The following is a 16,591-nucleotide window of genomic DNA, read 5'->3' on the forward strand; positions in this document are numbered from 1 at the left end:
TTTACTCTGTGCTAACATACACACCTAATTTTTTGAAACAGAGTTCAGTTGGTCAGGTTATAAACCACTGTCACTATTTGTAAAACCTGAGGTCCCTCACTAATTCCTATAGCTGCAGGATTAATAGGACTGATTATGGCTAGCATTTGACTTGATGATACTTTAGTTGAAAATGTTCAGTTGTATTGACGATTTTCTACCATCAATCTTTTAGATGACAAGAGATGATGAGGTTGATGGAGCTACCAATGCAGCCAAATTTTAAATGGGGTTTTGACTGCAAGGGTTATTGTTATGGGAACCTCTCAGGTTCCTGCACATATTTCACTGGTAGAAAGAAAAAATTACTATTGTGTTATGTATTCTGTTCAAGTTTCTCACTTTGAAATAGTTATGATTGTCATCCTTGGCCAGGTTTAAATTGACATTTTTATCACAACACTCCTGGCATGGTACTGCAAGTTACTTGCTTGTGAGTAGTTATCAGCTGGCAAAAATTTAAAGGGAGGTTGGCTGATTAAAATTATATACCAAGAGCTATAAGGAGGCAACAAAATAACCAAAAGCAGCCAAAGGGAGCAAGGATTCTTTAAAAAAAAAAAAAAAAAGAAAAAAATCTTTTCAGAGAAAGGAAAATTATACATGCAAAAGTCATAAATCACACATCTTCATTTAATATTTTATAATCAAAAAGCTAATAATTAAAACTGGGAGGGTTAGGTCAGTCAAGTTTTACAGCTGAGCGCACTTCCTGAGCATGCCCAAATCAACACTTATGAGATTAATTTATAAGCTCTTCAAATTCTGAATCTCCAAGGTTTATGCTGTCTGTGCATTGTTTGCATAATGCAGTTTTATACTACTAAAGCACTGTAAAGGGATTATTTTCATATTCAGCATATTAAAGATACAGCACAATTCATAGATATCGTACTGTGTTCATGCCTGAGATAGCAGGTACAGCGTCTCGCATTCTGATTATCTACGAAGCAAATGTAGAAACGTGGATGTTTTGGGAGAGAGTGTATCCTTAGTGAAATTAATTCCCCAATGGTTTTATTAAAGTCTGCAAATTACATTATTTTCCCATCATATTTGAAATATTGCACTTCCTTAATGCTTGCTCTAACCCATGGCATGCCATCTTCCCTGGGGTGTCTAGACATGGTGTCTTAGATTTATGTGTATGATCTCAGTGTGTTACAACATCACTCCTGACTAATGCATTATTACAATACTTACATATATTCCCAAGTGTCACTGTTTTGATTAAAAAATCACCAATCTGCATATGCACACCATCTGTGCTTCAGAGAAGCAAAACATGCAGGATAACATTTGCCTTACTCCAAAGGAAATTCAGATACTACTGAAAAAACAAATGGGAACCCTTTCTTATGTTTTGTTTTGCAAGGCAACAAAGAAAATGAATACTGTTTCTACAAAACAATAGTCCATGCCTCTGACGCTTTAAAACATAAGCCTTTTCCACTCTACACAGTAAGGAGATTTACCTTTAGTGAAAACACGCAAACAATCTGCCCTTTTAGAGATAGCAAATAACATGGAAGGGAAACGTACTGCTGCAATGAATTTTAAGAATCTCAGCTCAGATGCAAGAACGGGGGACTTTTCAGCAGAAGGGAATGTTGTCAGCAGCGAGTCCTTTCTCAGCTGAAAGCTGCAAGAGTGGTTGTAAAAGATGAATGAGGCTCTTGCTTACTGGGGTGAAATGCTTTTAAAGGACAAGAATCTGCTTATCTTTGATTGATTGCTCAGTCTGATACTTTCCTTTATAAAGTTTATTGACTACAAGCCCATAAATCAAAGAAAAACAAATCACAGGTTCAATTTGGGGGGCATTGACATCCTGCCATCTTGCAGCAATAGCTTAGAAGTCACAGGGCAGGGAAGAGGAGGGATAGAGGGGACTCATGGAGACAAAAGCATTTATTTCAGGCAAACCATTATTTAAAATGTTTGTAAATGATAATTCATTTGTGCCCTACCACATCTTTAAGTCAAGAGAAAAATGCAGACAACCAAGCTACCCAGATTATCATTCCAAAGTCCTTAAATGCAGAATTTACAATTAACAGACATAATTCTCACTGTGCTGTTGCACGTCTCTCTGGTTCTGTGAGATTACAGTCACATTCCCACACATTCCTCACCCGCTGTAAGAATGTTACATTTACAATTTAAACTATCAAAGCAAGACTCAGATTTCTTTCAGGTGGCTCTGAGGGCTTGGGAAACTCAAAATCTGTGTACTGAAACACCCCATACAGTTGCATGTAAGGAAAGTACTAACCATAGATCTTTCTCATATGGGACATACAGTATAATATGACAGCATGATAATACAGATTAATTTGTGCTGTTGACCTTGACACACTATTCTATTGTGTCTTCTTTGAAAGTCAGCACTCAGGTCACTAGAACATCTGGTGTTGAACAAAAAAATCCCATTCTGAAGTGCTAAATGTGTTGAAACAAATGGTACTGTACTATCATTATACAGTGCAACCTCACTGCTAGGGGTCTAATTTCAAGGCTACCCTGACTGATCTACATTATTATTAGCGGCTTTGTAATTCACATCTTACCACAGTACACAAAATACCTAATTATCAAAAGTAGCCTTTTAAAAGCTGGATTGTGTTCCATGTAACTGGGACTGACTGTCACTTTCTTTCCATTTTATCTTTGGAGACATCTGGAAGGGCTAAGCCTGCACACTGCTGAACATCCTGGCCTTGACCCAGCAGAGCACTTCAGCATTCACATGCATTTGTATACACAGATAGCCTCTATAAAGGAAGACATGCTTTTAGGTTACGTATTAGCCCACCTTGTCAAATGTATGAACTGGGTTCACCACATCAGCTGGAAATTGCACAGTGCTCAGTATTGTATCTGGTCCATCTTATAACCTGTTACTTTCAGCTTGTGCTCAAATCTTTCATAGTGGTCAGCACTGGGAAAGGTTGATGCAACCTTTTAGGAGAAGGCCGAAGACTGGGAAGACGATTGGTAGCAAAAAGTAGCAGCTTTGTTTCACAGGAGTATTTACATGCAAAAGGTCATGACTGTGCCCTAGAAGGTATCCCAGCCTCACTTCCCCTCTGACACCACTGCCATCCCCATGCCTCTCTACCACCACTCTGCAAGCTCTCTGTTTCCTGCAGAGATTCTCCATGTAACCAAACATACAGTTTGTGTTGGTAGGATCTTGGGGAATCTCACAAAGCTTCCGTGGGAAGGATTAAGCATTTATAGGGGTCTGATGACCTTTACCTGACCTAAAGCAGGTCACAACATCAATTAGCACTTCAACTTTCCCAGTTTGGATACACAGAACCCAAGCTGGGCTCTTCCAACTGTGCCATGAGTCACGGTGGGCTGATTCTCCCCTGCTTCACAAACCTGAAAATTTATGTCCCAGCAAAACAATTATGAAATGCTACTACTCTACCTTTTCACCTAATTTGCCCTCGCTCTGCAAGCAGAAAGAAATTAGCCCTGAGAAACACACTAGTAGCCAAATACTGTGCATCTGACAATACCAACATTTTTTTAATAAGGTGAAAGAAAATCTTCACTATCAAGAGCATGGAAAATTACTATAGGCATCTATGAACTAAAACATGTTCAATGCCTGACAAAGGACCAATACCTTCAGCTGCGGAGAAAGAGTACAGCAAAGGCGAAAGCGCAGGTGTATTTACAAAGAGCAAGGGATGCGCACGCTGAGCCAAGCAAAGATGGGGCAACAGGAAGAGGCTCAAGGTCGTTCAGCACAGGAAAGTAATGACACAGGAAAGTAATAGCCCAGAAAATGCCTTTGACTCACAGCAGGGCTGGAGGAGAAGGTATCTGTTACGCTGTGGCTTAAGCCCAGGTGAAGTAATTTCCAGTTGTTTTAAATAAGATTTCTGCTACGAGGTCCCAGCTGATCTCCATGAGAAGTTTATTTATAGTTACTGAAAAGAAGAAAAAAAAAATTACACCACTGAATGAGAAGACAGCATTAAGCAATCAGTCACTAAAGACCTAATCTCATTAACTCCTTCTAAGATTTCAGCCATCAGTCTATAGTTGGCAGCTGGTGGAAAACTGAGTACAATGAGACCTCTTTTAAACATTAGTTTTTCAGGCCATCTTCCTGATCTTTTATACTTGTTTGTTCTGCAGTTTCTTAGAAGCTACAAGTGCTGAAGGAAGTAGAGAAAATCTAGAAAAAATATAACCTGCTCTCCTATGCAGCTTCATGCCGCTGGGTCAGTGATTTACAAAGACAAGGTCCTGCTGCAGGGAAGCTAAATGGAGTTCATTATGGACATGGAAGTTAGCAGGGCCAAAAAGGTGAGGCTCTAGGAAAGAGGATGAAATAAGAGCCTAACAAGTGTGGATTTTACTTCCTCGGTGCAATAAGGACAGCTTTTAACTACCAACTACTCTAAAAGATAATATATCTAGACAACAGTTCCTTTAAGATAGGTATTGTTCCTATATACTACAACCATACTGTTTTGCATATAGTCAGGAAAATAAAAATCATAATGTATTACTTAAAAAATTCTGTGTTGTGCTGCAATGAGAATCTTTGATTTGCAGACTGAAAATTTGGAAAAATTAGTAAAATGGAAGCAGTTAAGTGGAGTGGAATGATGCCATTAAACCTAGATAGGGACATCAACCTCAAACCCCCACAAATCTATGAGTTTGTCACCAGGGCTCAGTGCCTTGGGAATGCCAGTGCTTCCTGGGGGTACTTCCTAGCAGCTGCAAACTTTCCGGAGAGGGAAACCAGACAGCTTGCTCCTACAGCACTGACAGAGCCTGGAACTACAGCCAGCAGACACCGAGATATGAGAGGATTTTCTTGGCCCTGAAGTCTGCAAGCAATAGCCTCTGTCTTGCTCACAGGTAATTTTTGGCCACACGGTGCAGTACTGGGTGCCTGGGCAACACTACAAGGATCAGCTCTCACAGGGTGTCGTATTTTCTCCCTCATATGTCAGTGACTAATCTTTCTTTCAGTACTTCTGGTTTAGGCCATTTCCACTTTGATTTTACACTGGCACTAAACCCACAGTCATCAGAGAACCTGAAGTTTTCTGCTACAGCTGCCAGTGTCCCGTATTACCAGAGTCCAGATGGCTTTATCACAAGCCTCCCACAGAGATGTTAGAGTAGCTGGCTGTCAGTTGGTGACATGAGACTGGCTACTGTAGAAGTTGCTTGTAAGTGGGGCTCACCTGCAGAAGACGTATGAGATGGTAAGGCTAGAAAATCAAGAACATCTCAAAACAAGTTACCTGGTTAACCTCAAAAAATCAGGCCCAAAGCAGTTATGAAAAGTCAATAAGATGTATGCCAACATCTTGTTTATTTCTTTGTTGCTAATATTTCATTGTGATATAAATAATTCTTTTGAATTAATAATTATAATTCCACTTTTGGGGGGAGGGGACTTCAGACCTTTTATGAGATACTATCTAGGAGATGATCTCTTCTAAGCAGCCCTTATAACAGGCAGGAAAAATCAGATGTAAGAGTAAATTAATGTGATATTAACTTGCTTCCAACAGCTTGTTAATGGAAGTGAATGCAATAAGCATCACATCCGAGAAGGGGGAAACTGTCCCCATTTGTACTGTTGTGCAAACCAAACCTCAAAATAAAGGAAGAGCTGCTTACCACAAGCATCCCTGAGCATGCCCGAACAACTGCAGTCTCAGCAGAGAAGACAGAGATGAAACAACACAAGCCCAAGTAAACTAGGCAAGAAGAAAAAGGAACTGATGGAAAAAAATGTAAATCATTAAGATAAGAATTTTGATTACACTTCCTAGGAATTTAGAGCCACACTGGGGCTGGTACAGCCCCAACAGTCCTCTGCGATTTAAAATTCTTAAGTATTTGGGTGAAAACCTGTCTTGTAATAGCAAAAAAACCCACCAAACCCAAAACCAAATAATACCCAAATAATTGCAAATAACTACCATACTGGCACATGGTGATAATCATTATAAGAATATTGCTAAACCATGTAAGATATTGAAAATATCATACTTTTACCTTTGCTCCCATTGTTACATACTCTCAGACTTGAAGAGAATGGAGAACCTAGTTTGTTATTTTGCTCAGATAAGAACAGTTATAAAAATAGATTAACTGTCAGTATCATGAATTAATATAACAAAAATACAGAGGCTCAAGTAATAGGCTTAGGCCATAAGCAAAGGAGCAAGAACACAAAGCTAATGGTTTGACCTGGGAAAGCATAGCCATATCACTACTGCAGAAAAATGCTTACCTAAAATGAAATTTGTATTTAATAATTCTGTGTGCTTTTAAAATCTACATTTTGTTTTGTTCTACATAGTGATAGCTTTTGATGTTAAACCATAACGTACCAGCTACAAAAGCTGATACTCAAGTTAAAAATCTACAGCTTTTAGTTCATGCTTTCAAGGTTTTTTTCTTTTCCCTCCTTTTTTTTTTTTTAAAGAACCTCTGAACGTCTAAATGATAACATTTTTCAAGTAGCTGCTCCTTCCCTGGAGTTGAACAAAATAGAAAAGATCAAAGTTAGTGCAATCTTGTTCAAAGGTGAAGAGGTGAAATCTTATGTGTGCTGGAGGATCAGAGCAAAGAGAATCGTACAATGCTTAGTGTGCGACACCTGAAGCCCACTTTCATCAAGGTACCTCATTTTCATCTGAATTCAGAATGTATCTCATTTAATGGTAAAATAAGGAACAGCATAGGATTAGCTTGGTTACAAAGAAGATAAGCCCTTGCTCAAGACTAAAAAGTAAACATCAATAAAAGGTGAAAGTGGTCAATTTTTTTTTAGAATTACTAAATTCACCATGTTAAATTCTATAGTCCTTCTTTAAGTAACATCTATATAATTGAGTAAAATGAAGCCATTACACCCACGATGTTTCAAGAATTACGATGCTGTTGATAGTTGAGTTTCTTGAAAAAACTCCACCATGTTTTGAAGGGGGTTGCAGAGAGGGACATCTAAAAAGGGTATGTTTTTTCCATAAAATCTTCATGTGACTGATGTGCCCTGACATAATGTATCACAATGAAATACAGCTGCCAAAAAAGAACTTCAAATTAAGCCCTTTTCCGGAGTAAGGAGAAAAAAAAAGTGATAAGAAAATAGGTACCTTTTCAGCAAAAGCTTTTAAAGCTTTAAAAGCACAGCAAGTAAAAAAGTAAAAAAGTTACCTTGATTTTGTCTAAGTAACCAGAAGCTAAATGGGGGGGAAAGGGTATGGAAAATAATGCTCCAGCCTCTGTGAGAATTGGAGACATCCTGAGCACAAGACACTGTTACACAGGAATAAAGGAGGATTTTAATGTCCTTATCCTACCTTGGCATTTTCAAACTCATGGAAGATTCACTTTCAAAGCATTGGGAATTGCGCTACATTATGCTAATAATGCTGGTCTGTTTTAGCATAAACCCGGACTTACACATGGCAAAGAGGTCACAAACATGCAAACGTTCAGAAGCTGAACAGTCACATTTCACTTTTTGCTTTTTGACGACATAGATTTTCTTTTGCATATGTCTCTGGGCTGTTGCTATAGGGCTGTCCTAAATTCCAACCTGTACTTTGCTGCCCAAAAGCAATAAGTATTACGTATATATTGCCTATTACAGGTCAAACCTTGACCTGAAAATCAGGTCTCCTCAGGACTACTATAGAAGTCTTTTATACACAGCCTTCTTAGGAGCAATCCCACACAGCTACCTGCCAAAGCATGTTTGTCAGGGATTCACTCAGCACATCCACACCCAAATTCCCACTTTTGTTTTCGTTCAAGCCTCACATAAACTCTGATAAAAAAAAGCGTTAAGTCTTCCAGTGTTAGGTCCAGAAAATGAACTGCTGGAAGCAGAGCATGTGCAGATGCCAGGGTCTGCTTGCTGGGCATGAACTGAGGTTCAGGAACAGAACAGAGACAAAGGTGATGAGACACTCAAAGAAGAAAAATAAAGAAAGCTCATGCAGGCTACCTCCAGCATAATATATGTGCATTATTAGACTAGATGCAGCTGAACCTGTCACCAAACTACTATCTCATACTAGGTCAGAAATTATGTCATTCAAACTTCAATACCTCCCAGATTGTCAATTGTCACACATTTCTAATGGTTTTCCTCTTGGCTACATAAACATCCACTTCCCATCTATCACAAAGTATGATCTAAGATACATATAAGCAGGTCCCAAAGGGGTGACACAACATGCTGGTTCACACATTTTAGCACAGGGCTTAGAGGAGAGAAATGAAGCTCTTATCATTTCCTCTTTATCTGTGTTTCAGGCCACCATTTCTTATTTTACATTTGGGGTGCAGAAAGAATTGATCTATTGTCCTACATGTATTGCCAGTCTTCTGCAGTTAATCTGAGGAGATAACTGTGAAAGTGCTGCAGGCAGACTAAATCTCTTGATGACAAGGAACCTCTACATGTTTCATTAGCAACATTACATTGACATATCTAAGGATCAGTCATGTTATGCAGCATGCAGTGGCTGACTTGCAAACCAAGATTGTGCTGCCTGTGTGTCTCTATGAGTTCGCTCTTGCATTTGGGTAACAAGTAGGCCATTGTATTTGCTGCTTTGAAAGGGCTCACCTGCTGGAATTTCAGACTTCTTCTGAAGTGCTCCACAGAACTGGCTTCAGGTATTTCCTTTAACCAAAAAGAATCTGCAGCGGTCAGATTCTTTCAGCAAACCTCCAAAGCTACCCCACACACCAATGCTTTATGTAAGTCATGAACAATGTGCTGCAAGCACAAAGATGGCTTTTAGTCACCAAAGACTATGCTGACAGCACTGTGTTCTGAGGCGTAGCTTCTCCTTCCTGCGCAACTGTCCCGTTCATCCGCACAACAGAAACACGTGGCCAGTCACTGTTCTGCTACTCGCGACAGTCTCACAAGGTAGGACCATAGATCAGATGTATTGTACTGTTATTGTTCCTGTCTGTATTTGTATTTGTTATGGACTATAAACCCTGATGATCCCATGAAGGGCTGTGACCATGAATCCCAATTGGCTGAGCAGTGCTATTTCATGGAGGGGCGAGTCCAGCGGTAATGAATTCAGTCAACATAATGATTTCAGTTTCACCGCACTGCTCCGCTTCCTGGGAACCTGCAGAAGATGAGTGACTGTGTCACAGTCATAAATTCAGACACATACAATGCTAAAATTTCTTACAGAGCTTTAAGTCCCAGTGAAATGTCAGACTAATAAATATGATGATTGTATTTGCTATTTGGCAAAAATATTAATCAACCTGGAAAAGTTAATAAAAATATATTCCTCAAAATTATGCAACAGAAATTTTTTTTTTCTCATTCATGGTTATATGAATGCAAAATGCCATGGATTCTTCATCTTTAATACCTAAGGGATTTTCAGGCATATTGCTTCCATAAAACTTGGTTCATCAGTACAGTACACAGCCCAGATATGCATATTTAATTACTCTGAAAGTAATTTACTTGTACAGATGGTGATATTAGAAGGTCTTACTTCAATTTAAATTACTTCTATTTGAAAAATAATGTTATTTTGCTATGAATCTTGAGTGAAGAATTCACTCTTATTACAGATGAATAATACTTGACAATTGTAATTAATCTGTGACTAATCTAATACTTCCTGGATAAACATTTTCTTTCCCATTTTACAAATCAAAGCATCCTCTTTCCAGGAGGCTGATCCAGTAGCATTTCATATCCAAACCTGCTTACTGGAAGGGACCACAGCATGCTTTTGGGGCACATGAATAAAAAGCCACAGAAGAGTTTGTTGAACACTCCCGAGACTTCCCAAGGCAAAGAGATGTTTCAAAATTTTTTGCATCTTTCTGTAAGATTAAGCAGGGATTAAAGCAAAAGGGTGCATTTCAGGAAAGTACCTACCAGGCACAAGATCTCAGGAAAACAGTGACTTGGTGTGAATATTGGGAGTTTGGGAGAATCTTTAATGGGAAAGGATCCAAAATATCCTGGGCAGCGAGCTCCCTCAGCAGCACAGGTAGTAGAGCCATGTGGAATACCCACCCCATCGCTGCTGTGGTCCCCTGCCTGCAACACCCAAATAACAGCAATTCCCAGGAGCAAACACGTGGCAGAGGTAGGGAAAGCTAGCAGCATATTGCATTAAGTCTTACACACTTCCTGGGAAAACACATCTGCTTCTCAAGTGAGATTGTTTTCTTGTACAGCACTCTAAAAGGTCTACATGTGTTTGTTAGACTTCCTTCAGTGAATGTCCATCTTTATTAAAGCAATGGCTATCTCGAAGGGGGCTGACATGGTTGCTATGGTAAGCATTCATGTTTTATTGAAGACTAAATGGCCACAACCCACATAAAGGGCTCCCGAGTGGCCCTAAAATGTGTTCTGCCTTCCCTTTCCACCACCTTTCTCCTCAGGACAAAACAGTTTTTTGACAGCTGATCTGATTTTGAGAGCCTACCCGGAATAAGGCACTTTGTCCCTTCTATCTATGTAACTTTAACCTTGTAGTCTGGGTTTAACGCAACAAACCCTGTGGAACTGATTCAGAGAGCTGGAAAGCACCTGAATTTCCCACAGAGCTTTTGGAGGAATTGGAGATGATGGGTGAGCTGAGCCGCTGTAAGACTGCTAGAATTACATGCCTTTGTCACATTAAAACTGGGGGACAGGGGGCAGGGAGGAAATATCGCACTGACTGGACCAGCAATGCTGCACAGCCCAAGCTGATCATACAGCCTGGAGTGCAAATGTTTAACCCAGGCAAGGTAATCTGGGTGCTGGAGGAAAGAAAAGGAACAGGACACATCACCCCACAAGCAAATCTGCTCCTGCTATAGTAAAGGGGCTGTGTGTCTGGCATTCAATTTACAGATTGATTTTCTTTTTATTTATCCTAATTAAGAAAAAACTTTATCTCCTTTGTCTTGCATATATTTACACAGAATTTTCAATAGCACCTTTTTCCAGGAAATCTAAGCACATTTGCTTTCACTGAGTATAAAAAGGATGGTGGTCACATTCACATTATCCAACCCACTGCTTCAGTCTCTGGGTGCCAGAATTGCACCAAGCGGTGCCTGCAGACACTCCTTGCATTCCTGTTGTGCAAGGAATGTTTGGAACAGGGCAGTGTTCCTGGGCTTCTTATCCCTAACATTTCAACCACGCTTTTCTCAAAGGCATTTCTCACCAAGTGTTATGTCTCTTGAAGGGAATGTGATCCTTACATGTCCTCTTCATAGCCTAAGTGACCCCACAGGCTCTTCAACACAACTACCATCCCATTCCTCCAAACACACTGGCACACTGGCTTTAACCCTTCAAAGACCCATGACAGTCACGTGCAAAAGCCAGAGGTCCAGCATCGGATCAAAGTGTGCCTGCCCAGGCACAGGTGCCGGGTTAGCAGCTGGTGGTGAACAAGCTGGGGAGGGCAAGGATGGCCCGTGTCTGTAGCCAGAGGGTAGGTGGGGAGGCTGAGGTTGTAAGTAACAGTCCTGTAGAAGTATAGGAATGAGGGAAGGTGAGTCAGGATTCTGGAGAAGAGGGGGAGTAAATAGATGAAAACCATAGGATGGCTGCGGCTGAGCTGCTCTCAATTACGATATTTCTCTTTTTAAGTACGCCCTTTTAAAGCATGGGAATTCAAGGCTCCAGTTTGTATTTTATAACACAGAGCCAAAAGCCCAAAACAGAAGAAGCATCTTAACAGTTCTGTCCCTTATTTTCATACAAATTCACACACATGAACTCATACGCATATAAAGTCAGCCTCAAACACAAGATCCATGGTAAGTTTTTCAACAAAATAATCCTTTAGACACTGATAAATCAAGCAACAACAACACAGGGATATCATAGCATCGCTAAAAATGTCACCACAGTTAACAAGCCTGCTTGCTTCAACAAAAAATATTGGTGAATAATTATCCGTCAGTTAGCACGTTAAGAAAAACATGAGTGGTGCTCCTTGCCCAAAAATGATGGGAGTGGAAACATTGTTTTCTTGCCAGGTTATTTTCATTTCAGGAAGAGAAATAACCAGGGGAAACATGGAGAGAAGACTGAATAACAAGAAGCAATATGAGGGAAAGAAATCCTTCATAATTATGCCAGTGCCTCTGCCTTTCTCACGATCAGATTCCTCTCCTGTACCACACTGCGCCAAACCACTCACATGCAGGTTATCCACCAGATGAATCAACACAGTGGCACACGGATTCAAGTGTACATCAGAGGCACAGAGGCAGTGTTTGATATTGTATTTATGAACAAATAGGAGACAAGAGCTTGGTGGGGGGTTTTTTTGGTGGAGGAGAAGTAAGGGAAATAAGATTGTATGCCAGCTTGAGAGAAAAAACATCTCATTATCTTTTTAAAATTTATATTAACCACAGACTCTGTTCAGCTTCATTCTCCAAGTGATAAATTAAAACAGCACACAAGCAATCTGTAGATTTGTTTCTTTATCCATCACTCGGAAAATACAGTATGAAAGACTGCCTGCACTATTCCAGGCTCCTACATCCATCATAATGCTACACACAGGGGTAGAGGGGCTGAACTGGGGCACAGTGTGCTGCCTGCAGCACACAAAGGTAGCCCCAGGTGCCAGCAGCCAAACATAGCCAAGTACCATCATCCCAGCCAAGTACAAAACTCCTCCCTAGCATAGGAAAAACTCCATTTTGGGCAATCTCACCATAGTAATTCCTTATTTTACTTTGCTAAAGCAAAACCAACTGATTTTGTTCACAGGCCACCAGGTGCGACCACAAGCCATCACAACCTCACAGCTGCCTGGCAATTTCCCTGAAAACAGCCCACGAAGACTTTACTTTTGTTCAAAACCACTGCTGATGAAACACAAAACTTTTTTTCAAACAGCTCTTAAGTTCTCCCACCAATAAACATCTATTCAACAGGTGGTAACAGAGAAAGGACCTCTAAAAAGCCCAAGATCAAAAGATGACAAAAAGAGAGAGCTCAAAGTCTCAAGTCCTAGGCCCAATAATATAATTCATCCATTGAATGTTCAGCCTCTTCTTACAAAACTTATTAGCATAATTGTGTTCGACGGTGAAAAGAGGATGTCATGCCAAAAACTTCATCATGTCCCTTACCTTTCAAGAAGCAGAACTAATCCCCACTCATAGACAGGGCCTTGTATCCAGCTTGCTCCTGTCTGTAAAGTCTCCCCTGTACAACCTTTTTTTTCTTCTTTTATTTTTTCTTCTCTAAAATAGAAAAACCAGATATGGCAACCATTAATCAAGCAAGTAATAAACTTAATGTCAGCTGAGGGAGAAGATAGAAGCTGAGGAGAGGCAGACAGGACACTCCAACATATCTCTTTCTGCAACTGAATGGTATCTCATACAAGATCCTCACAAAGAATGAAAATTGTCATGTTTCAAGTATTTTATTGGTAAAAGAGTTGGTCAGTAGGTCATCAGGCACATAAAATATTAATATTTGCATATATACTGATATGCATATTAGTGACATGGAAAAATCTCTCAGTGACCCAAGTAAAGGCTGACCTAGGGCTTTAGAGGTTGGCTGTGTGATTTCAGGGGATGTTAAGGCCTGGGTGGAGTTAAATATGGACAATGAAATAAAACTGACTTCCAGCATCAGACCATCAGTTGGGTGGGACACATCCTTTAGAAAGCCACTAAGTTTTGGTAGTTATTCCACAAGTTTCAACAGAAATCTTTTCCAGTGCCTAATTACCTCCACTCTCAAAAATGTGCAATGTACTCAAGTTGTAGTTTTCCTGGCTTTAACCTCAATTATTTGAGGAGTTTTATATGTATTTCTGATATATCCTCAGCCATGTTACAAGTCTTCAGGTAGTGGGAATCTTCACTATACCTAGCTTCACTATTCCTTGCTGCTAGTTTTTTATTATAGACTCAAGTATGTTCTATCTAGCCTCCTCAGAGGAAAAAAAAGCCTTTTTTTTTTTAATTAAAAAAACCCACTCAAACTCCAACACTGTCAGTGATATGAAAATGAATCATTAGATTTAAGATTTTTTTTTCCCTTTGTGTTGCTTGAATGTGTAAAAGTGCTTACAGCAAGAGAGGGATACAAATTTCAGGGGGAGGGAATGAATGCATGGTTCAGAGAATGGGTATGTGTGGGTATGTGTGTACCAGGGGGTCACCTGGGGGTGTATTTGCCTTGTCTGAGCACATAATATCATAGTACTATGGGCAAACTGTACAAGCCCTGTGTATTCCCCTAAGCAAACTTTGAAAACTTAAACCGCAGTAAATTATGGGTTTCGCAAAAACTGAAAATAATCAGTTAATCGTAATTGAGACTGATTTTATATTTGAACTGAGTGTTCTATCCCAACCCAAATTTTTACTAAAATCAATCACCTGATGTTTCTTAGATTATCTATATTACAGATGCCAGTATGAGAAATTAGCTATTATTATTATCATCTTATAAATATATAAATTAAATCATGAATTGTACATAGCTCTATATATAACATGTCCCGGTGACACTCACTATTTTTCTTGTACAAAATGTCTGTAAAGTGCCTGGCCTGAGACTTCTTTAGCTGGCTAAAAAATAATCAGTTGCAGAAAGCTCAAACTTCTGTCAACTGTATGAAATCAGAAGGCATAAGGCCATGCCCCTCAGTATTTTGATTACATGGATCAGGAAAACAAATTTCAAGAATTAACAGTGCAAATTTTTAAATATGCCAAAGCACAGTAATTCTAAATGCTGTTACAAGTTGAAGCAAGGGAAAGGTGTTGCTTTCAGATTTGGAAATGCCTACTACAATCTAACCTCTTTGTCAACACATTTGCAGTTTTGCAACATCCATTTCTAAATGAAATACCTTATGGAGGAAACCAAAAGGCAGAAAACTAAAGAAATAGGGGTCAAATTCCTTCTGTGAGATCTACCTTGTAAAATTATCCAGAATGTAATAATACCATGTTATTGACTTAAGCACAGTTCCCTGTGACATGCTGCAGCTGACCTGTAATTTTTATCCTACATGTTGCCAGCACTATTAAAATGACACTTGTGAATGTAAATTAAGCTCACAAAGGGGACAGATTGTATGATTCTGGTTTCTCTCAGATGCCTGTAGGCTATCACAGGTTCCATATGTGAAGTAATTATGTTCACTGAAGGAAAGAATAAATGCTGTCAAATTGTGTACTGAGAGAGAAAGCAGCTATTATATTGCAGTAGTCACTGGAGCATTGCCTTAGAAAGTGAAAAGATGTATAAGAAAATAATAAAAAAGAAAAACTGGGGCAGAGCTATATTAAATATAACCTTTAAATGAGTATCTGCTTTTGAATATATATTACATAAAGTTAATATTTCACAAATAAAAGCATTTCACCTTTTTAATCATGTTTTCTTTCTAACATCTAGAGGGCATAGGGCAGAATATTTATCAGAGGGGTAAAGGACAGATGGAGCATCTTTCAGCTTTCTGTGTTTCCTCAGGAATAGGAGCCCTCCACGGCCCCAGAGATGCTGTCCCCACTTCCTTCCCCACCACAAACCTCCTCCTGCAGGAGCTGTGCAGTAGTCAGCCTTCCACCCCAGCAGGTGGAGGTGTCCCAGCCCTCAGCACTGCCTTCCCACCCCATCCATCCTTTATGACCAGGTCCAAACCTACACCTTCTGCAAGCCCTGAGCAAGGGCATTAAGGCTGGGCAAGGGCACTGCTGAAGACACCCTCCCCTGGCTGCACCAGGCTGCAGCAGTGTTGCAGAAGATAAGGCTTCAATCATGGAAGCCAATATAGCTGCTAAAAGGAAAGGGAACACTTCCCTCATCTCCACAGCTGCAGTGCAGTCCTGCTCTCCTGTACCTGGAGGAGGTGAGCCTATATTTAGACCAGTGAGGTCTTCAGTGAACAAGAGGGGAGAGAACACTAAGCTGGGAAAGTGGCACTTTTAAAATTTTTCACTTAGAGGGAGCCAAGAACATCAGAAGCAAGGAAATAAAAGTTCTGAGTCTACGTGCTTGTGTGGGTTTGGAAGTTCATCCACAAAAGAAACAAGGAAAGAAAGGAAGTTAGGATGCTTTGGAAACAGCCCTGGAAAACACGAACAGGAAGGCTCATTTTTTGACGAGAGGGTAACTATAGATATAGAGCTCATGAAGGAGCCCACAACACTAAAAACAGAAGGCTGAATGCTTCTGTATGTTTTCATGGTTTACTAGAATAGCATCACTGGGCTTGGCACTCTGGAGCTTCCCATGACGATGGAAAGGGGAGATTTCTGCAGTGTCCCACTAGTGTTAGTTCTGGATCTCTGCAGCCTCAAGCCTCATGGGTTGCAAAAAACAGCCAAGAGCAAACAACTTCCCAACACAGCTGCCCTCCACCCTCTCCAACCACCTGTGCTGTTGTTACCTGCTCACCTGCTGCTAACCTGACTACCTTAATAGCAGCATGTGCTTAGGCCAGGAGAACCAGCTGCTGAGCTGCACTCAGGCAGAGAGCTGGCTGGAGAT

General features: G+C 40.1%; 1 long non-coding RNA gene across 1 annotated transcript in view; it reads right to left on the bottom strand.

Annotated features, from left to right (window-relative positions):
- The window catches only part of LOC113998262, an 80,918-nt gene that overhangs the window by 21,703 nt on the left and 42,624 nt on the right, over positions 1-16,591 (bottom strand). Inside the window, exons 7-9 of the long non-coding RNA XR_005562419.1 lie at positions 13,201-13,314; positions 5,707-5,786; positions 3,857-5,264 (exon numbers count right to left, since the gene is read on the bottom strand). This is a non-coding gene — a long non-coding RNA (uncharacterized LOC113998262). The remainder of the gene's footprint in view (positions 1-3,856; positions 5,265-5,706; positions 5,787-13,200; positions 13,315-16,591) is intronic.

The sequence above is a fragment of the Pipra filicauda genome, unplaced genomic scaffold (genome assembly GCF_003945595.2).
Source record: "Pipra filicauda isolate LSUMZ 115617 unplaced genomic scaffold, ASM394559v2 scaffold135_size2527700_pilon, whole genome shotgun sequence".
Lineage (NCBI taxonomy): Eukaryota > Metazoa > Chordata > Aves > Passeriformes > Pipridae > Pipra > Pipra filicauda.